The 23,456-nt window shown below is 41.6% G+C and overlaps 1 protein-coding gene and 1 non-coding gene across 2 annotated transcripts in view; one reads left to right on the forward strand and one right to left on the reverse strand.

Moving 5' to 3' along the window:
• The window catches only part of PHACTR1 (phosphatase and actin regulator 1), a 308,164-nt gene that overhangs the window by 168,141 nt on the left and 116,567 nt on the right, over window positions 1–23,456 (reverse strand).
• Window positions 13,572–13,647, forward strand: TRNAK-CUU. Its single transcript has one exon. It is a non-coding gene; the product is annotated as a tRNA-Lys (tRNA).

A 23,456-nucleotide genomic window follows, 5' to 3' on the forward strand; every position in this document is an offset into this window, starting at 1 on the left:
AACCCCAGCTCCCTCAGCTGCTCTGCATATTACTCACTCTCCAGACCCTTCATCAGCTTACACTGGTTATACAGTACAAGCAGTTACACTGTGTCCATGAAAAACTAGAAGAAAACAGGTAAATTTAAAGTATGTGTGGTCAAAGCTTGGGCACAGCACCAGAGTGAACTGGCCTCTCAGTGCTAATGATCCCACCAACTTTATTTCAATGCTCATTTCAAGACCTGACATTTTCCCCAGGAGATGTAACTCTCATCTGGGTCAGGTCTCCAATGAGTAGATGAGCTTTGCCTTTGGGAAATAGAGAAAGTACATTTGGCTAGTTACATCATTTAGATCTTTTCACTTTTTACATCATTTAGATCTTTTCAGTTACTCTATAACTGCTTACAGTTGCAGAAATGAAAGAAGAAAAGCCATTGCTTCTTTATTTAATTCCTTCCCTAAAAATGTGATCCTTCCCCACTCTACTTCCCATCCTTACTCTCAGTAATTTTTAAATATTTTTTTTTATATTTAACAAAGATACAACACTACTTTCAGGTTCTGTTTGGTTTTTTAAAATTAAAACAAAGATGTCTGAGAAGCCTCATATGCTTAAACACACGCATATTCACTTGTTTCAGGTAGAGACAAATACTTAACAGAGAAGGGATCTACTGTTCCCCCTGCCCCCCCCACTGAAAAAGAAAAACAAAAAAGCCAGTAAGGCATAGGTGAACATAAAATAATACAAAATTCTTGGCTGTCTACATCAGCAGCATGCAGGCAGTAAAACTGAAAGAAATCTCATTAGCATGACATAACAGTCAATTATAGTAAGCAAAGTTTAAGTACTGCAGCCTGATTAATCAGCAGATATTCCGATCAGTGAAAATGGTGCTCTACAAGTTTCAAGTTTTAGTTCATTGCTCCACATTAAGCAAAAGGTGGGAATGGTACAAAGGGAGACAGATTCATCTTTTGTGTAATTGCAGTTGACTACAAAAGTAGACTCCTTTCGTTCTTGGAAAGGCTTTGACTTGACATCAAATCCATGCACACTCAGAGGGATTCTCCTGATCATCATTTCCCAGCAGGAGATTGAAGGGTCTTTGCTTTTTAAGTGTTTTCCCAATACATTTCTAAGTGTATATAAATTAACAAAATGAAAAAGACCAATGCTTCGAAACATTTTGAGTTAGGTTCACATCTGAAAAATGTGTGTGAGGGCAAAACACACCATGGAAAGTATGTGGTGGGCTTGAAGCCTGGACTACCATTACATCTGGAAAAGGTGCAGTATTCGGGAGGTTGTTTTCAGGAATGCCTGGCCTTGCTGAGCTCAGCAAAACTGAGTTTCCCATTGCATAAGTTTAAAAAAACTATCCCAAACCAGAAACCCAAAGCTTTTACATAAAGTTCTTACTCACATGGAATCTCCTAAATCTCTTTTACAACTTAAAAGACTCACAATATGAATCTTTCAAAGTTTTACCTACTGTTACACTGAACTGCTACAGAATGAAGGACCATTTTAACATTAACATTAATTAACATTAATTTGAATTGACCGCCCTGACATCCTGAAATCCCTTCTGATCTAAATTATCCTCTGATGCTAAGTAGCATTGGTTTATTCAAAACTGAATTTTGGTAAATTGGAAAATAATTCTGGGAAAAGTTGTCTTACTCAAATTCAAGATCCCTAAAAAAGTAAACTTTGAAACAAATAGCATGAAAACTTGAGAATACTGGTACTCAGTTTTGGTACTGAGTCAATTATGAGCAATCACGTGGGACTTTTTTTCTATTTCACTGCTCTGGAACAACTCAAAGTGTGACAAAAATGATTTTCAAGCAAGAATATTATTTACTCATACTGTGAGCTTCCTTTCTGGTTCTTTGCATCTGTCACGAGGAAGAGGAAACTACTCTTAAACAACACTTGCCTATCTAAAAAAGTGCTCTTTCTGAAAACAGTTTTTTTCACTACAGCCGCACTCTCAAAAGTTTCCAGCATTCTCTTAGTTTGCCTACATTGTGAATCTATGGGGATCTGACAACTGGTTAAGAAAACTAGAAATCCAGGTACATTTTGCCAGTTCTTACAGACATTTTACATGGTGTGAAACAAGAATTACTTAGAGGCAGAAATACTGCAGTGGTGGTCAAAGCCACAGCTACAGCTACAGTTTGCTCTGCACTTCAATTGTAAGTGGATTTCATGTTTCCCCTAGCCACTGTATTTCAAAAATACAACCTTGCACAGATTTTTCTGGGTTGGTTTTGGGTTGTTTGTTTGTGTTTTGGGATTGTTTGCGGGTTTTTTTGTTGTTCTCTTTTGGGTTTGTGGTTTTTTGTTTGTTGTTTTGGTTTTTTGTTTCACTGGTTTGGGTTTTTTGTTTGTTTGGTTTGGGTTTTATTTGGTTTTGTTTGTTGTGGTTTTTTTTGCTTGTTTTACCCTCTCAGGTTAATAAACCACAGAATTTCTAACAGACACATTTGCTCCTTTATCAGCTTAATAGGCTGTTAAAAATGTCAGACACCTTCTGTTCTGCTGTCTGAGAGTGTTAGGCTTAGAAAGTTTGAGGAATCTGGACTTTACTCACATACCTATTGCAGTCTATTGCTTGAAAATCAAGGCAAAAATAACGAAGTTCAAGACTGTTTCTCAATTTGAGATAGCAAATCCTAGCTTCACTGTTGAGCCAGAATTTTTCTTCTAATCAACATATAAAAGATTGTGTTGGACCATTTCCTTTCTTTGTCACCCATCACACAGAGTTTCCTCAGAAAAGTTCTCATTTGAAGATCCTTTATCCAATAAAGCATGATGACTCCTTCAGAGATTAAAAGTCTAATCTTCAGTACGACTGACAGCCCTTATGAAAATTAATAGGTCTGTGCTTTCCTACCTATCTAATCCTCACTCTTACTGCCCTCATGAAGGTAATGCATAGAAATAAGTGTGACTATGCTGAAAGACGTTTCAGATCTCCTGAGACTGCAGAGCATGGAGAAAGATTTTGTAAGAAGACATCTGAACTATATTTTTTTCTTCAATATCTTTGAAAGATACTGTAGTGATATGCTGTGATATAGGACTTATCTAGTGAGCTTTTTTGATAGCTGTGAATGTATTTGACTACACAGATGTTCCCTATAATATCATGGAGCAATGGCATTACAGAAATGATAAATATAACCTTCAGCACCTACCTGGGGAGATTGCCCTGCAGAGAGACGACTTTCAGTGGTCTAGGTCACAGGAGAAGAGACATTCTCCTGTAGCTGTACCCCAAGACAAGACAAACTGCTTCTTAATTTCAACTGGCCATGGTCTGTATTTTGGGAGCAGAACAAGCAGGGCTGCAGTCTCAATAACAGAAATGAGTTACAAAGACCCAGCTCTGCTTCTTAGGAAGGCCAGTGCAGGAAGTGTAGCTCTGCTAACACATCAGCAAAGGCAGTGGAGTTAGATTGCTGCTAGTTAAAGTCACAATACTCTATCTGTTGTATGATTCCAGTGACAACTACAGATATGAACGATTATACTTATGCCTTATACTCATGAATTTTTTACCTGAAGTCTTTTTACTGTGGATACCTCAACTGAGAAATAAACTCAGGAAAAAGATTTGGCAAACACTGTTAACACTGACAGATCCCTGAACACACAGCACAGCTGGCAAACACTGTTAACACTGACAGACTTCTGAACACACAGCACAGTTAGCAATAGCACTATTAGGGAGGATCAATAATCACGTACCGCATTTTACAAACTCGTAAGAGAGATTACATTACCCACCACTAAAATCTTCCCCTCTTAGATGTAGGTTTACACAAACACTGTTGTGGCCGATGAACATACACTACAAGGGACAGAGAGTTTTCAGTAAGACAAGACCCTAGTACCACAAGAACCACTTTATGTTAGAGGTGACCAAAAATGCTTCTCCCAGGAAGTATTGCTCTGTTATGTTAATCTATCCCAGTTTGAATTCCCCGGTTGGCTGTCAGCCTCTACCCTTTGTCACTCCCCCAGAGCTTCCCCATTGGTCCCTGTTCCCTAGTCCTGCCTTTTCCCCAGCCCCGGATAAAACTGTGAGTTTTGGGATCATGTTGGCATTTGCCTCTGCAACCTTCAAAAGTGTAGAAGCAATGAATGCTCCTGCTGGAACGCACACAAATGCCCTTCTCGACTCTTTGCTACCGACTATCATAGTGAACCCACCCGTGCGTCTGTGGGGGCACGCGGGACCCCACAGAGCCGGGCAGGGACAGTATTGCAACACCATAAAATAAACACTATAACCACCTCTTAAACAGAAACTAGAATAGCACAGGACAGTGCAACTATCTAGGCTAACCTAAGGTCAAGGTCATGCCCTGCTAGGAAAAAAAAACAAACAATAAAAAGAGAAAAGCTGTTATTCTGTTTTACTGGAATGGGTTAGTGGATAAAATGCTGGGGGTTTGGTTTGCATTTCCACTTCTTTCCCAAACTTCTACAACATCAGAGTTGTTTAGCCTGTGTAGTCTCCACATGTTACTATTTTCCTACTTAGATGCCTTTAGATGTCTAGCTTCATCACAGATGGCTGTTTCAATATTTGTTTGTGCCCACTTTAAAAGACAGCAGAGAAGTATGCAGAGTAGAATACCTGTGCTGCTCCATGCCATAACACATATCTACTTACCTGACTGCAACGCAGGTCTATAATCACAGCACCCCATGCCAGCAAACAGCTTCCTTCTTCCTGGCCGTGTTTTAGAACCTCTTAACCAGAAGCCCACAGGACACTTCCCGTACTTTAATTTCTTTGTGCTAAGTAAGCCGGGCAAGTATCCCTGCTAATCAATGGAAGACCAATTCCATACCTAAAATCCATGCTGAAAGGTACAACAGACATGACTGGTCTCTGCTATAAATGCATGGCTTTCTTCACCTACAGTAGAAGTTGTTTCTGTACACTTTCTTTCCACTCTCAGGTCTTGGTTTGTTCCTGACTCCTCTCTCCAGCCTGACAGCTGCTGTAGTTCTGCATAACCACAGAGCACAGGATAAGCATAAAACTGGCTCAAAGTCTAAACTCCATTTCCAAGTGCATCCTCTGGCACCTTTCTGAACAAGTATTTTCTTTTGTCTCCACCTTTTTCTCTCCCTCTCCTGCTTGGTTACAGGCTTATCCTGTTTACATGCAGATGGAAAGAGACTGATTTCGGTAGCCATCAGGTATTGGTAAAATATAGCTGCATTTTGTATCATCTTGCAGTACCTTCAAAATCACGTGTCAACAACAGGGTTAAAAATAAAAAAATAGCAGCAGAACATAATTTCCCCCTACCTCAGCATTTTCTCACCCTTTCCTGAGCTTCTTTGTGACCGAGGGCTGAGAAAAGTACCACTAGGCCATTTCAGGTCTTCTAGATAACTTTCTACACCACCTCCACTGCTTGTGCTGTTATTCAGCAGTTACTGCAGATCTCAGTTTCAGTAGGATTTGCAAGTCAATCCTCTATCTGTAAATCCCAGATGGCTCAGTGATTTTTAGCGCAGCTATTGATCTCTTCATTCACAGATACCAGCTTCTGGGCAAACACACCCAGCTGCTCTCATCAACCCCGCCTGACTGCCACCGGCAGAAAAGAGGACTTTGTGTGCCCAGACACTACCCACTAATAACACTGCCACTTCGAGCAATAAAATTAGGCAGGAATAAGCATATGGTTTGCACGTTTGCCTACCTGATTACAAGGCTGCTGCCAGGCTCCCTCCCTTACTCTGCAACAGCTGTGCTTTTGGCAACTGAGCAACAGCCTTCCTAAGTGTCATGCTCTGAAAATGCACAAGCTCTACACACACCCATCCAGCCTTGCTGTGCCAGACAGCCCCTTCTCCGCCGTCAGCCAGCCGAAAAACAAGTTGCAATTCAATGACCAGCTCCCGTATGAAAGGAAGATACAGAGGTCGGAACAATAAATGCTATTAACCGTTCTGAAAACAGCGCAAGGCTTTTTGTAAAACGAGAATAATTATTACATATATTACCTATAAATCAGGAAGGTCTTCAGCAGATTGCTGCATATTTGATGCCAACTGCTCTGTCTTTCTCATTCTATCTCACACCGCTGCACAACAGCCAGAATGGATTCGGGCTCCCTGGTGGTGCAGAAGGCAATTGCTCCTTATCTCCACGAGGCAGGGATTCCTACCTCCTCACTGAGACCTCTGAATTAGGTGACAAGGAAACAAGCCAAAGGTCCAGCTAGCCTTCCCTCCCCACCCATGCTCTTCCCTGCAGATCACTAAGATTGCTACCATAAATCAGGCCTCCACATGGCTGTGGCACCAGTAGGAGATTTCAGGCAAAGCGGCATGGTATTGTATACTACTGCGACTTGTTCACATTTTGAACGCTGTTCGGTTGAGCTTTGTTACATGCAGTTCTGTCTCCTTCTGCAGGGAATTACTCAGCCAGGCAGTCACATGGCTGCAGCAGCATAATTAGAGGATTCAAAGTATGCTAAGCTCATCTGGAAATCATATGAGGTCGGGAGATAAACAAACCCCAATGATGACAAGGAACTACTATCTCTGTGCAAGTAGTAGCTTGTAACTCTCCCAGTGTGCACTCTCCCAGGGCTTGCTGTCACAGAAAAACTGTGAGTTATGGAGTAATGTAAACCCCACCTAAGTTTGAAAGGAACCCATCAGTACATGGAGTTCAAAATAACCAGGCAAACAGGCTGCAACATGCCCTCAAGAAGGAAATGGGTACTGGGAAGAGGAGGATATGTATGAATGCAAGTGTATCAGATTTGGGGGGCCAACAGTTTCCATAACAAAATAGTGGAAAATTTAAAATTCAAATTCAGGTTCAATACCTAGGGTTCAAAGGAGAACATTTCAGAGTTTCATAAAGTTTAAAGGAATCTGATAAAAATATCTGGATACGAGATTTTGGGTTAGACCAGTTCCATCATAATGTTCGGGAAAGTATTGTGCAGGACACAAGAAAATTAGAATGGTGTTGTTTATAAATGCAAGTGAAGCACAGAGAGCTCTTGGACTTTGTCATGGCGGGATCAACAAAGGAATTTGCACTTGATTTAAAACCTTGCCCAAGATGGTTTTTCATCTGCCCTAAGCTTAAGGAGCATTTTATTCATTGCTGTGGTGCATCTAAGTGGTGCATAATGAGAGACTCTGCAGCTAATGGTTTGGCTCTGCATGGCCAGGTGTGGTGCTAGGATGTGAGGCCCAATAAAAAGATTCCCATTTCTAGTGGATGCTGTCCATGTGGTTAGACATATTCCTTAAGGCCCCCTAAATCCTCAGGAACAGATATACTTTCTTGATTCAGTTGATAAACTGCTTCTAGATTACTTTCAACTTCTTTCACAAATTTCCTGTCATATTTCTCTCCTGATCACAGTTTTGCTTATTATTTGTTTTCTTTCTATTTAAGTTGTGTAATGAGGTAGCCAGTTTCATTTTTACCACTTCACCGATTTTACAGTGTAATGTAACATACTTGTGTAATTGTTACTTCTCTTTTCCCAGCATTTCCCTTCCTCCATGCCCCACACCAAGTATGTCTTGCTACCAGCAGCCTTGTCTCTGCAGGCAAGTTCCTCCATAACACAGCTCTTGTTTGTAATTCTCCTTATGGTCAGAGCTGCTCCTGATGCTGCCAAAATGCATGCAAGAGCCAGCCAAAGACCAGAATCTTGATGGAAGAGGCACTGACAGAGGTGTGCAGACCCACAGTGGGAATGGGCAGCTCCTCAGGTCTGTGGTATGTGTCCTTCTGAAACTTTCCTTCTGATCCAATCCAGCCTGAAGCACTTTTCAAATACAAATCTTTCAGCTTTCCAAAGTGCTCCCCATATTATATGTACAGCCATCCTCACTGAGGAGGGAGCTCAGGGGTGGCTGACAGCCATGACCATAGAATCACAGAATATGCTGAGTTGGAAGGGATCCACAAGGATCAGTGACTCCAACTCCTGGCCCTGCACAGGACACCCCAAGAATCACCCCATGTGCCTGAGAACATTATACAAATGCTTCTTGAACTCTGTCAGCCTTGGTGCTGTGACCCCTTCCCTGTTCCAGTGCCCAGCCACCCTCTGAGTGAAGAACCTTTTCCTGACATTCAACATAGACCTTCCCTGACACAATTTCAGGCCATTCCCTTGGGTCCTGTCACTGGGCACCACAGGGAAGAGATCAGTGTCTGTGCCTCCTCTTCCCCTCACAAGGTCTCCCCTCAGTCTCCTCCAGGCTGAACAGACTGAGTGACCTCAGCCACTCCTCATACAGCTTCCCTTCAAGGCCCTTCACCCTTCTTGTTGCCCTCCTTTGGATGCTCTCTAATAGTTTAATGTCATGCACTGGAAAATAAGCTCAGGAAAAAGAGTTGCTACTGGAAGGAAAGGCACATACTGGGCCCCACCATTTATGTGAGTTTTTTTTGCTCATTCTAAGCTGGTGATGTTTGTGTACACAGTGATACAAATGTGGGCTGATCTCCCAGCACACAACAATTAAGCAAGGGCCTGGCTGTCTCTTGGGATTGCTGCATCTTTTTTTCTCTCTGAAAACCTTTCCACTTTGGGTATGACATCATGCTGACACTTGTCTCTTGAGCAAGCTGCCCTTTCCTTACTCCTTCCACTTATCCCTTGCAAAGCACGTGCAGGGAACCCTACAGGAAATTAACATTCACAATAAAAACAGAAAAAAGAAAATGCTGTTGAAGTCCACTTGGGCTGCTGAATATTTTAGTGTGGGAGTCCCCTAACTCAGGGAATATTCAGTGATGGGATGGATTTGGTGTTGGACTCTAATCTGAATGAAAACTGGCGTGTATGAAAAGGCATAAAGCAGAAAGCTGACAATATACTGATTTCTGTGATTTTACTGTCCTAAAACTATTAGCCTCTGGAAGGGACATATAGTACTTGTTTAACTTTTTATCTTATTTTTCAACAGAAACCTTTACAATAAAGAGAAAAAGGGGAGCTTAAACCCAGAGTAAACTCCATCCAATGGCGATCTGAATCAAAATCTATTACCTGTCTTGTGAAAAAGACAACAGTGTGTGTACCACAGTTACCCCCCCATAAATCACTAGCTGAATGGGAAGCAGCAAGTCAAGTGGACTGGTGCTACTCTGAACAGTTTAGGAAAGCAACACCTAATGGTCATCTCACGAACATCCTTGGTATCCTGACAGAAGGCATCACCCAGTTTCATCTTGAACTGTCTGTGCTTGTCTGCTCCAGTAAAGAGTTCTCCCCTCAACTGAATTTTTCAGTCTCCAGCCTCATCTAGGCTGTGACCCAGGTTAGCTGCTTATAACAACAGCTTAGAAATGCATGGTGGACTCATTAAGGGGATCAACATTTACTGAAGAATCAGAAGCTTTTTCTTGCTAGTTTCATCATGTGCAGTCTGAAAAAAAAACCCCAGATCTTAGATTTTAGTATTTTAAACTCAGTAATAAATATAGAAGAGCATTCTGTACAACTGTTCTTTGATTTGCTATGTGTGGTTGGTCTATTTTTTTACTTTCTGTGCTTTAAAAATAAACCTCATTAAACAGTTGGGATTCTAGCATGTTCACATGACTTGGGGAGCTGGGATTCCATGAGAAACCCTGAAGTTGTGTGCTGTGCTCCACAAAGAAAGTCTGAACATTTTGGGTAGCCATCAATCCTCAGTGCAGCTCCACCAGGTTCACTGAATTCAGTACAGTGTGTCCAAACCAACTGCCTCTTGTTTCTGCACGGTAGAGATAAATATGAAAAAAATCTAATTTCATCAAAATTGTAAAAAAGCTTTAAGACCTATCAAAGTAGGAAATAGGCAAAGCTATTTTGTGTCAAGCAGAATATAAATATGAAACAGAGACAGCAATACATTATTCTAGTTTTGCTAGACAGACTTGTTTTTAATGCTGTATCTCTGTGAAACATCTATCGAATTATTTTTTCTTTCCTCAATATAACACATAAAAAACGCCCAAAACCCAACAAATCCAAAGCCTCGTCTACTTCAAAGTCCCTAGAAATAAAGTGAATGCCTAGCAGAATTTTAATGACTCAGAGAGATTTACTGCAGATTAATTTGATTAAGTATTGCTAAATAACGAGGCATTTCAGAAAGATACTGAGGGTTTCTGAATTCAGTCTTTTGTCTGTAACACTTGGAGCAATTTATTAATAAAGTTCATATTATGTAGTGTTTCACAGAGGCAAATTAAATGCATGGTGTTTTAAGAAAAATGCCCCCACTATAAATATTCTTAGCATAAAAGTGCTGTATTTCAGAGAAAACTCACAAAACAAAAATGCTTTAGAAACAATAATACTTACTTAGCATCAATCATTTTCCAAAACATTCAACAGAAAACACAGCAAATTAATCCTTACAACACTCCTTTGAAATTCAGAGATAACTAATTCTTCTTTTACAGATAAGGCCCACTGAGGTAGGATAATAAAAACTGTTTGGCTAAAGACATAGGGGAAGCTAAGGCTAAAAGTTAAAGGATAGAAAATTATTCCAAACCCACATCTTACATTCTTCTTAATGAATAACCCATCATTTTAAAAAATAAGGAGGGTTGTAGCTCTCTCTATATTGAAAGGCCATGTAATTCTAATAAGCAAAATAACTCTGTGTCTATGTGAGGAATACGTACATAGTTCAACCATAAATGGCATAACATCCTTTTTAATACTCAGACTGCTGTACTAGGGCAAAAATACAGTCAGAGTTGCTTGGCTTGACAATGCATGAGTCTCCTCCACCCAATCAATCTGGATGCTGTAGCCGGAGCCATAACAAAAGCAGGAGAATGAAAATTGCTGGTCCTCGGTATCCTTTAAGAGAAGAGTGACAAATGTGACCAATAGCTCTGTCAACCACTGTAAAAAGAGGCTGTAGACTCACAAGGGCCAAGCAAGTGGCATGCACTAAAAACAGGAGGAAGAAGCAAACATGATGAGATTTGGCTTTAAAGTCAAATCTAAACGCAGAGGTAGAAAAGCAGTTTGAGCCACCAAGAGAATTCATTACTCCATGGGTATCTCCATAACTTTGCAAGGAATTCTCGCCAGCACCTGAAGTAAAATGTAACCCTTTGTAGATCTACTGACTTTTGTGGAATCTTTACTGAACAAGTTTCTTAAAAAGCTCTGGGATGGCTACCTAAAGCTCTTTGTAGTATGAGGAATTTCAAGAAAATCCCCTCTCCTGGGGGGGGTTGTGCTGTGCTCAATGCACCCCAGGACGAGGTTTGCCCTTGGGGCTGCCAGGGCACACGATGGCTCACACGGAGCTGCTGCTGACCAGCACTCCCAGATCCCCTTCCACAGGGCTGATCTCCAGCCATTGCTCCTCCAGCTCATACTCGTGCCCATGATACTCCATCCCAGGAGCCAGATCCAGCACTTGGACTTGTTAAATTTCATCTTATTGATGACTGCCCAATGTTCCACTCTATCCCTCTGCAAGGACTCTTGTCCCTCAAGTGAGTCAACAGCACCTCCCTGTTCCATATCATCAGCAAACCTGCTAATGGGGCATTCAATTCGTGCCCCCAGATCACTGAACAGCGCTGGCCCTGGAACTGATCCTGAGGAACACCGCTGGTGACCGGTCACCAGCCAGATGTAGCCTCATTCACCGTAACCCTTTGCATCCGGCTGTTCAGCCAGTTCTTCAGTGTGTACCCACTCATCCCAGAGATGGACAACTTGTCCAGAAGGATGCCGTAAGGGATGGTATCAAAAGCCTTACAAAAATCCAGAAAACTACATCTACCACCTTCCCTTCACACACCAGGCAGGTGACCTTACTGTAAAAGGGTATCAGTGAAACAGGACTTCCCTTTTGTGAACTCATGTTGACTGTGGCTGATGTTTTTAAATGCCCTTCAGAACAATCCAGTTTAATCTTCTCCATAGTTCTTCCAGAAACTGAGGTTAAACTAACAGGTTTGTAGTTGCCTGGGTCTTCCCTCACGCCCTCACTGCATATAGGGCAACTTCTATTCTAGGCAAGATCGGGGAGAAGAGCTGCATAATGCACATCTGCAAAGCACACAGCCTTGTGTGTTAGAGAAAGCTCTGTCCTGAGGGCTTACAGAGACAAGACTCCAATACAGGTTTTACACTCTGTGCTCAGTGTGGCATCCAGGCAACCTTAATATTCAGTGCCGGCATACATCTCATGCCCCCAGGGGAGAACTGCTTGTGAACTGTGGCCTAAGCAACCTGCCAAAGAGCTGCTGGCATTGGAAGGATCAGTGTTTCACAGAGCTGGAATCAGGTGGGTGCACAGCAAAATTACTGTTCTCTTAGTTTTTTTTAAAAAACTGACAGAGACCAAAGGAGTATTTTTTTTTAACCACACATTTAAGAAGATTGTCAGAAGGCATATACAGAAGATGCCTCACTTCAACCACTCTGAGCTTCTTAAACATAGAAAGTACCCCGGGACATCTAGACTGTTCATGAAAAATGTTTATGTAAACAATTTTTAAATTTCTTCTAGCAAATTCATGAACAGAAGATACCAAAAGCCAAAAAACAAACATTAACTGGACAAAAATAGGTATCTGAGCACTATAAATGAGAGATTTTGGAAACCAGTCTGTATGAGTCTCCTGCCTTTGGAACAGATACAACCAATAGAAATGTATTTGAGCGTTGCAGTGGCTGAGTTTGTTGTCACAAAGAAACCCGAAGGGCTGGATCTGAACTCCAGTTTCAGGAGATGTGGATTTGATTAATACATTAGAGTACTAGTAGAGTATCCAGAGCTGGCATCTGATCCTGTAAATCTGTGTGCAGAGAGGGAAACATGTAGGTGGGGTTTTGAAATAAGCCTGCAGGCTCCTCTGCCATTTTGCTCAGTTGGATTCAACTCTCTAGAGCAAAATCAATCTCCTAGTACACTTGCTATTTCCATTGTATGTACCTCTTAAACTGCGTTAAACTGTCTTAAAGGGTGTCCTGGGTTGCAGTGTATTCTATTACCATCCCCATCAGCCGTTGAAATCAGGTGGGGCAGTGTTTCCTTGCCTCCTCCCCCCAGACTATCTTTCTGTTAATTGCCCATCATTGTCCTGCCGCCTGACTCAGAGATAACTCCCTCTGGACTATCTTCTGTTAATGAGCCTAATCAACACTTGGCCTCATGACTCATTACCCCATTGTGAGATGCTCCACCCAGAGGGAGGAACCAAGCATCCCATCGTGGATATAATCTGAGGCTGAACACCAGAGACACCGGCTTCCCACTGGATTTCCAGAGGACAGGAGCTACACAGCCACCACTGGACTTCCTGAGGAAGAGCAGACTGTTTTACTACAGGATCACTGCTTCAGAGGACTGCAGCCACCATTCTACCAGACTGCTACCACCACCCTGCCTAACAGGGTGTCAGGTTGTACCTTGACTCTGTCAGTTTGACAGTGTTTCCTTTTACTTTTTTTTTCCCTTTTTCTTTAATTTCCATTAAATTGTTATTCTGACTTGGTGCCTCCCACTGGTTTGTTTTCAAACTAGTAGGCTAGCTCAGTCGGTAGAGCATGAGACTCTTAATCCCAGGGTCGTGGGTTCGAGCCCCACGTTGGGCGCCAAATTATGTACTAGTTTGAAAACAAACCAGTGGGAGGCACCAAGTCAGAATAACAATTTAATGGAAATTAAAGAAAAAGGGAAAAAAAAAGTAAAAGGAAACACTGTCAAACTGACAGAGTCAAGGTACAACCTGACACCCTGTTAGGCAGGGTGGTGGTAGCAGTCTGGTAGAATGGTGGCTGCAGTCCTCTGAAGCAGTGATCCTGTAGTAAAACAGTCTGCTCTTCCTCAGGAAGTCCAGTGGTGGCTGTGTAGCTCCTGTCCTCTGGAAATCCAGTGGGAAGCCGGTGTCTCTGGTGTTCAGCCTCAGATTATATCCACGATGGGATGCTTGGTTCCTCCCTCTGGGTGGAGCATCTCACAATGGGGTAATGAGTCATGAGGCCAAGTGTTGATTAGGCTCATTAACAGAAGATAGTCCAGAGGGAGTTATCTCTGAGTCAGGCGGCAGGACAATGATGGGCAATTAACAGAAAGATAGTCTGGGGGGAGGAGGCAAGGAAACACTGCCCCACCTGATTTCAACGGCTGATGGGGATGGTAATAGAATACACTGCAACCCAGGACAAAGGGTTGTAAGTAATCTCCACAGTAGTCAGGGTAACATCAAGCAGACACTTTTCATCATCCTACCAAAGAGCCATCTGAAAGACTCATCTCTGAAATTAATAACCACACTGCCACTTAAAATAATTTACCATATGAGCAAAGAAGAAGTAGGAAACTATCAAGACTAATAATCATTACAAAAATCCTGTGCAGCTATGTGCGTGGATTGTGAAAAAGATCTAAAAATGTTAAAAAAAAAAGAGAAAGCCTTGAGGCAATGGGTGGAAGAAGCTGAACTAGCAATTGACGCTACTAAGCAGAAAATGAAAATATCGTTTAGAACAAAGATCTAAACGGAACTCTTACTGCAGCATTTTTACTACATCTTTGCTTTCTAACTTTTCAGAGAAATGTTTTTATTCTCTTATTCAACATGTGAGAGAGCACAGATGCAGTACTTGCAAAGAGTTCATGAGAAAAACCCCAACATTTGTACACATCAAAAGTGATGCCTAAAAGAACCCACACAATTTTTTTCCACAGTAAATATAAAAACCTGTCACAATACCAACAGTTCACTTAAGATTAATGCAATACAGAGGATCCAATTCACTTTGGATGTATCAACTTTATAAATATCTTCCTTTTATGTGTTTATGGACCACCTCGAGGACACGAATACTGCTTTTGGGTCTGAATAGGTGGACATAAAGTTTCTCTTTTGTCCTGCTCTATCATGTTCTCCTTTGGCCCATACACCCTTCAGATGTGCAGTCACACTCTTCAAGTTGCATGAAGCCACACTATCAATACAGGCTGGGGCACGAAAAGGTTGAGAGCAGCTCTGCAGACAACTTAGGGGTTGCTGGTGACTAAAATACTGGGTATGAGCTGGCAATTTGTGCTCACAGCCCAGAAAGCATCAAACAACATTCTGCATCAAAAGCAGCGTGGCCAGAAGGTCGAGGGAGGGGATTCTGCCCCTCTACTCCACACTGGTGAGACACCACTTGGAGTGCTGCATCCAGATGTGGGGCCCCCAACACAAGAAAAACCTGGACCTGCTGGAGCAAACCCAGAGGCCACAAAGATGATCAGAGGGCTCAAGCGCATCTCCTGTGAAGACAGGCTGAGAGAACTGGGGATATTCAGCCTGGAAAAGAGAAGGCCTTAAGGAGACCTTACTGCAGCCTTCCAGCACCTAAAAGGGACTTATAAGAAAGATGGGAGCAGACGTTTTGGTAGGGCCTGTAGTTATAGGACAAGGAGTAATGGTTTTAAACTAAACAAGGGTAGATTCAGACTACATAGAAGGAAGAAATTTTTATAACGTGGGTGGTGAAACACTCAAACAGGTTGTCTAGAGAGGTTGTCTCTGCACAACCTGGAAACCTTCAGGGTTTAGTGGTGGACCTGTAGTATCATGTTAAATGGTTGGACTTGATGATCTCAGAGGCCTTTTTGCAACCTTAAATGCAATGTTATTCCCATCTTCAAAAAGGACAAGAAGGAGGACTCAGTCAGCCTCACCTCCATCCCTGAAAAGGTGATGGAACAGATCATTCTGAAGGTCATCACCATGTATATAAAACAAAAGAAGGTCATTTGGAGTAGTCAGCATGGATTCAGTAAGGACCTGGGGGCCTTGGTGCATGACAAGTTGTCCATGAGCTGGCAGTGTGCCAGTTGTGGCCAGGGAGGCCAGTAATATTCTGGGGTGCATTGGGAAGAGTGTGGTCAGCAAATTGAGGGAGCTGATTCTCCCCCTCTGCTTGGCTCTAGTGAGGTCACATCTGGAGTGATGTGTCCATTTCTGGGCTCCTCAGTACAAGAGAGACAAGGAGCTATTGGAGACAGTTCAGTGGAAGGACACAAAGATTATTTGGGGTCTGGAGCATCTCTTACGAGGAGAGACTGAGGGAGCTGGGCCTGTTTAGTCTGGAGAAGAGAAGACTGAGAGGGGATCTCATTAACACATATGAATATCTCATAGGCAGGTGCCAAGAGGATGGTGCCAGACTCTTCTCAGTGGTGCTGGTGACTAGATGAGGAGCAATGGCCATAAACTGAAACACAAGAAATTCCACCTCAACATGAGAAAGAACTTATTTACATTGAGGGTGGCAGAGCTCTGGAACAGGCTGCCCAGGGAGGTCATGGAGTCTCCCTCTCTGAAGACATTAAAAACCCTCTCGAACGTGTTCCTGTGTCACCTGTTCTAGGTGACCCTTCCTTGGCAGGGGGTTGTTAGATGATCTCTAGAGGTCCCTTCCAACCCCAACCATTCTGTGATTCCATGAATCTATGGACAGGTTTGATGGCACTCTGAATGACCTAATCTAGTTGAAGATGTCCCTGCTTATTGCGGGGGGGTTAGACTAGATGAGCTTTAAAGGTTCCTTCCAACCCAAAGCATTCTATGATTCTGTGGACCCTTGCTTAGGTGTTGAAAGCCATCCAACTTCCCTTATCTGCTATGTACAACCAGAGCACAATCCAGAATCTACTGCTGTAATTCTTTCGAACTACTGTGTCAAAAAGCATTTATTGCTCCAGCGTCAGTGGGACTGTACTCATCACAGCCAGGATCCCTCTCAGGAATTGTACAGCACTTTGGAAAATGTCAAAGCTGACTAGCTTGACCAGTACTCAGACATGATAAATTTATCTATAAAGCTACCTTTGCAATGCAATGAGACCATCTTGTCTTCTGTATTCTAGCAATTAGCAGCCCTTTTGCTTTTGGTTTCTTAAGCTTATTCAAATAAATCAAATAAAAAAATCCAAAACTAAATTGAACTCACACAAAAAAGGCCAGTCAGCTAAATTCAGCTTCAGAGCTGATGTCTAATATGTCACAATTCAATGACAACACATATGAACAATTCCCAAAGTGTCAATGAAAAGAAGTCACATTTCTACAGGAGGTGCAAGAAGGTGCTCTAGAAACCTCCCTGCAGTGATTTCCATAGGATTTTATTCTACTCTGAAAGGAGTTTTCACATGATGCAGAATTGTGTGATACTGTTCTAGAACAAACCAAAGCTCCTTGTGCACCAACCCTCCCAAGTTAAATCCCAGTCTGTGACCAAAGAAGGAAGACACAATTATTAAGGGCAAGAGGGAATGCAAATTAAAACAACCAGAAAAATCAAACAAAACAAGAATTTGAGATGTACCAAATTACCATTTAAAAAAGGCAGTAACAGTAAGGGCTTCAGCCTTTGATGTCTTGTCTTAAAGAAGGTTCTTGCCTGGCAACCTTGACATACACTTGCACATCCAGCCACAAGAGGAATATGGACTCTCACATCCTTTAGAGAAGTCCTCGGGAACACTTAAAAGTCAAGGAGGAGCAGTGAGTTATTTGGGTTTTTTGGCAAAGCCTGAATCAGTTTATAGCCTCAGCTCCCAACCTTCATCCTCCTGTAAGCATTCACGGCTGAGAACCCAGAGCTCTGTACTCAATGAGACTGCTTCTGCAGCCATGTCAACCCAAAGAATCACCTTCCTTCCCTCACAGCAAAACTTCAGCTTCATGAATTCTGGTATTCATTTTATTGCCACAGGATCTCTTTGTTTCTCCTGCAGCAGAACTGGGGTTTTTTTAGTAGCAGAAGTGACACATAGTCCGAGGTGGTTGCCAAAACTGTGTAATAGAAATTTATCATACCACAGTACCTGGGGGAGGAAAAACATACAACGAAAAGAAAAAGCCTCTCCCTTTTTATTCAGAGAGAAATAAAATTAAGGGACTACAAAGAAAACCACATCAAAAAGGTGCCAGGTTCTGCACTGTGCTTTAAAGGGGCATAGGGTGGATTGTTCAGTTAAGAAAGAAGCTAAAGTACCTCCATAGCAGGAGATAGAGAGCTCACAGCAGTAAAACCATGATTTTTTAAATCTCGAAATCTCTATAGCACTGCAAGCTGTAGCCTTGGTCTCAGCAATCCTTTGTGGTCTTTTGGTCAGCACTTCAGACAGCCTCATGAGGATGTGAGGCTTTAGAGCTGTGCTCCAGAGTTCCTACATTTCAGGAAAGCCTCTTTCTGCAGCTAGCATGAAACATCTAGGCCCTGTCCTGGAGACGTCAGGTTTTTTGGAAGTCTGCGTTGTTCTGTGGTTGACAGCAAGTCCCAGACCTTCCTGCTGCAGAGCATCTTTCACAGTGAAAGGCTTCCCCTAGCCAGCACTTAGCAGAATTGCATCTGAGTGAAGAATATTGGAGTATCATCTCTTCCCACTTCTAATGTGTAAACGTATCACTGAGCAGAGCCCAGGGGGTATGGAGGGAGAGCCAATTTCAACTTGTGGAGATTTCACATGGATGCTTTTGTTATGCCACAGAAGACAAAAATCAGTACTCCATTTCCAAAACCCCAATTCTCCATAAAAAAGGTGTTTTGCATTAGTGAATGCAGGTGATTCAGGGAAAAAAAAAGGGATCATGGGCCAGAATTTTGCTGTGCGCATCTGTATCTCTTTGTTTACAGACACATGTTTAAGGCAAGTGACACCCCTCTTCCCCCAGTCAGGAGGGCCAAGGGGTCCACTTTTCTCCTCTGTGCTCTTCACCTTCACCCTCAGCTGAGAGGATGAATTTTTGCCTTAACAAGAGGTACTCACTGAGGATGTGCCTGCCTGGGAACTGGGGAACCAGCACTGCCAGTGCTCCACGCTCTCAGCTCCTTTAAAAGGCAGACCACAGGATGCTGAGAAACCAGGCAGAGGAAGTCTGACAGATTTCCAGCAAAAGTTCACTTGCTTTCTTTTCTGACTTCTGTCCAAAGAACATTGTAATTTCTTGTCTGCTTTGAATTCTTTCCAAAGAACATTGTAATCAGTGTCATTCTGATGAATCAGCATTTGCAGGTAGGAAAAAAGAAACCATTCTGGTGGAGAACTTCTCACTAGTCCATCATGAGGTCATGAACTTGGGATGCTTCCAGTTGGTACTACTTTTAACAAAAGTCAGTAAAACATTTTGCCCTCAGGCTAAATCGTGTATTGGGTATTTCACATATACAGAAAACTCAGAGCAGTGTAAGAGGTTTTTTGGGGGAATTACTCATCGTATTTTATGTACAAGGCAAAAGATTGACTGATACAATTTTAGAAGCACCTAAAAGTGACCCAGTACAACTTTCCCATATATAAGACTCCTGCAGTTTTCAGATCTGATACCTTAAATTTTGCTATAAATTTTACTTCAATGTTGCAAATCCTGGGACTAGATCAGAAGGACTGTCAGACAGCAAACCTTAAATCTGTCACCAGCGAAAAAAACCTCCACCTAAGTTCTAAGGACACCGAGAAGTACATTTTTAGCTCTCTAATAAATTAATTGGGCGACTTCGTGCAAATCACTTTACCTTTCCCTCAGCAAGCACTTCCCTTCATCTCCTTGGCAATCTTGTCTATTTAGATCGCAAGCTTTTTAGGGGAAGGACTGTGCTTGCAATAGGGGTACTTAAAGAGGCTCCAGTTTACCAGAACATCTATGTTTTATTGTAATATTAGCAGTGCAATTAATGAAGACTGGAGAATCATAACCATATGCTATTCTAAAGCACTTAGGCATGGTGGTGCCATCTATCAGGTAAAGAAAAACAGTTGTCTCTTGTTTTCCCTAACAGACAGTGCAGACTCTTAAAACCGAATTCTCTACTTAGAATGGTAATAAATAGCAGGGAAAAAAAAATTTAAGACCATAAGATTCCATGATTCAAAATCTCACGGTGGTCATTGTCTAACAAGGAGAAACTCTCCTGAAAGACTTTTTCTGGAATCCACTATATAAACCATTTGTGAAAAAGGCAGATGAACTTATTTTTCATATTAATGCCACACTGTTCAAAAAGTATGCAGTTTCATAGAAAAATACCAAAACTGACCTCAACTGTCCATTTTTGTGAATCCGTGAACAGCACAACAGTGGCACTAAGATGTGTGACAGGTCCATATCATATCAATAAAAGAGATTATTTCCAGGACCCCGGAGCTGCCCCAACGGATGCTGCACAGAGGGGCTGAAGGACAGGTACACATCTAACAAAAAAAGCTGGCAAGGCTGCAGGAGCAATGGGCTACCTCTCTGCACACAGCTGCAGCCTGATCTTGGGCACACAACCTGCTCCTGATCCTCTCAGCATCTTACGGGGAGCTTCTAGCAGAGTCTCTGTGTCCAAGTAAGAATCAGACTTTGCACCACTTGTTTTATAGCATCAGGAAAGCTCAAACCTGCTTAAACACAGCAAAAAACCATGGTGCAAACCAGCTTCTTTGTTTGCAAGTATGTTTCCACACAGAAACTTAATAAAGATGTATTTTCTGTACTTTCCTTTACATCCAATCAAAAATCACAACACAACAAGAGCCTTTATCCTTCTTTTTTTCTTCACTTAAATTAATTAAAGCTTATTTAGTACAGTGAGAGGTTAAGATGTCATTATTTTGCTTTGATATTTGCTTGATGAGTGACGTTTATAAAAATGCAAACCAAATATTTCAGTTGTCTCATAGCAGCTCTGATTGAAAAATTTGTTCAGCAAAATGAAATTTTGTTATGGGTATATTCCCTTTTTCTTTTGGTCCACTGTCCTATCATGTACGTCTTTTGGAGCGTCTTATCATAGGGATAAATAGAATGAACTCTGGCTGCTTTGCAGATGAATGATATACCAATTAAAATTTTAGCTTAGAAATGTCTAATTGCTCTTCCTTTTTGTAAGCTGAGTATAAGTTTAAGGTTTCACTTTGAGGATAATCATTTAGTTTTACAACACAGTGATGTCAATTAAAGAGATTTGCTTCACACTGAATATAGAGCTCCAAAGTCTCATAAACTACTAATGATAAAAAGATCTGTAAGTCTTCCTAGAAGTGGAATGAATGTAGCCATTTGAAAATGCACAGTGCTTGATTAAATATGATGGTTTAAAACTAATTAAACCACTCATCATACTCCCGAGGGCCTGTATATCCTGTAAAGAATTCAACTGGACTGCTTGGGTAAGAAAAAGAACTCACTTGGTTATGTCTGTGCCTGTTTTACGTTTTACAAAATTCATGCTCTGCTAAATGCACCCACTCGTGTATATTAGTTTTAAAAGGATTCAGGGGTTTTTAATAAAAACCAACTGAATTATTCCTACCATTTCTCCCTTGGATTATTTATCTCTTGAATTATTTCCATGGTGAATTTCTTTCTTTCTTGCAAATCCAGTTTAGTGCTCATAAAATATATGTCCCCAGTGGGTATACCAACCACCTGCCAACATGTAGGCATGTCCTAGAACAAATACGTGAATACATGTTCCCGAATTTCACAATCAATCAATATAAAAGCAGTGCTATCTAACTAACCACTTCAAAAAACTTTCTCATTTATGAGTTTCTCCTGAGTGAAGTGCACCAGAGTTCAGCCTGAGCAGGAAGGTAATCCAGTAACTGCCACCATTATCCAAACATGAGACTAGGCTTGGCATAAGAAAATGGTCAAAGATGCCAATAAACATTGAAAAGATGTACACTACCTAACATGCATTTGTTGTATCCTACTGTGCATAAAGTTTACGAATTGTGAAGAGACTTGCAGTCTTTTTTATTTCTTTGATCTTGAATTTATGATCAGACCTATACTGGTGTTAAATCTGGGTACAAATCCTCTTCCTCTCTCTGTCTTGGTCAATAAACATGAAACACCTTTTTACTTGCATTGTTTTCTGGTGTTGAATGTTAATCCTTAGAACCATTTACAATTAATTATTTTACACCTTCAAATGAGTGCAAGACCGAGTGGAAAGAGATGAAGTTTCTGCAAAAGCTGAAGCTAGTCACCAGACTTCACTGACCAGTGGCAGCACAGCAGCATTCACTGCAGTGCCTGTAGTGTGGAAACAACATTTGTGCAGAATGGGACTTACCTGCTTGGGCCGTTCGCACCCTGCATGAGGAAGCTAAACACTTGTCTGTGCTTATACCTACCAGAGGAATACCTGTCTACATGAAGCTATAAGCTAGAGTCTGTTCACCTAAATATAATCAGGATCTCTGGCCATTGCTGTTTTTAGCTTTCTTTGCATCTCCATGTTACTTATTATTTAACCCCTCCAAGCACAGAAATTCTGTATGTAATTTTTTGTGCATCCTTTTCACTGTATTGCTGTTACAGATCTTGGCATTAATCACACAGAGCAGGATAACATTACTTAACAGATGTTGCCCCCTAGCAGATAACGAAAAATTACAAGTGCTGCCTGTCAGGAGACAGCTTTTGTCTTATAAAAATCTGGGGAGTTAACTGAGAATTTCAGCTATTGCTTATTGAGAATAATAAGAAACATTATTCTGGGAACGATTTCTCTAAAGATCTGAATTCATATGCTCAAGAAAAGAGAGATGCTATTAAGGGTCACTATTACCTTGGGCCATGGGGGATGTGACTGTCTCCTAGGGGAATCCAAGGTCTGGCTAAATACAGAGATACAGACATGGTTTGGGTGTGTGGAGACTTACAGTTCCACAGATGCTTACTGCAGCCAAGCTGCAGCTCTCCTGTGACTCTCCCAGGAGCTGGCAGCTCTCTGGAGGTCCAAGCTCATGGAACCAGGTGAGCACACCAGGACGAGATTTTATTAACAGGAAAAAAAAGAAAGAAAGTACACAAAACAAAGCCTCAGTCCTAATTGTAAGGATAGTTCTGAAAATGTGATCCCTCATATCTCAAACTCCAGAACACAAATACAAAGCAGTACACATTTAATTTAAAAATATCTCAGGAAGTTTTATTGTCTTTTGGGTCATGTCTCATGATTTCGAGCTCCTGCTTCTGGCACTGTATTGGAATTGATAGAGTGCTCTGATCACAGCCAGATGCAAGCCTGAGACTCACTGGAGGCAATGTGACAGAAAAGAGGAGCAGAAAAACATGGATAAAAAGAAAAATGATGAACTGCTTAACACTTTTGAATCCCAACAAGAAAGAGAGAGCAGAAGAGAATTCTCCTTTCCAACCTTTCAAAAATTTTTATTGGTGAGTGTTTAATAACTTCATTCGGCCACATGAAACATTTTTTAAATCAAAATGAAAGGAATACCTTGAATTGGCATGTTCAGCTTTTTGTTTTCCATCTCCTTAACTTTAATTACCACTTAACGGCTGCTGCTTGATTTTTGTTGTCATCAGCCTTTGATTATTACTCACTATTATACTGTAGCAGCATTAGTAAGACCCAAATCTTCCACAATCATTTAGTTT

This window comes from Corvus cornix, chromosome 2 (genome assembly GCF_000738735.6).
Source record: "Corvus cornix cornix isolate S_Up_H32 chromosome 2, ASM73873v5, whole genome shotgun sequence".
Lineage (NCBI taxonomy): Eukaryota > Metazoa > Chordata > Aves > Passeriformes > Corvidae > Corvus > Corvus cornix.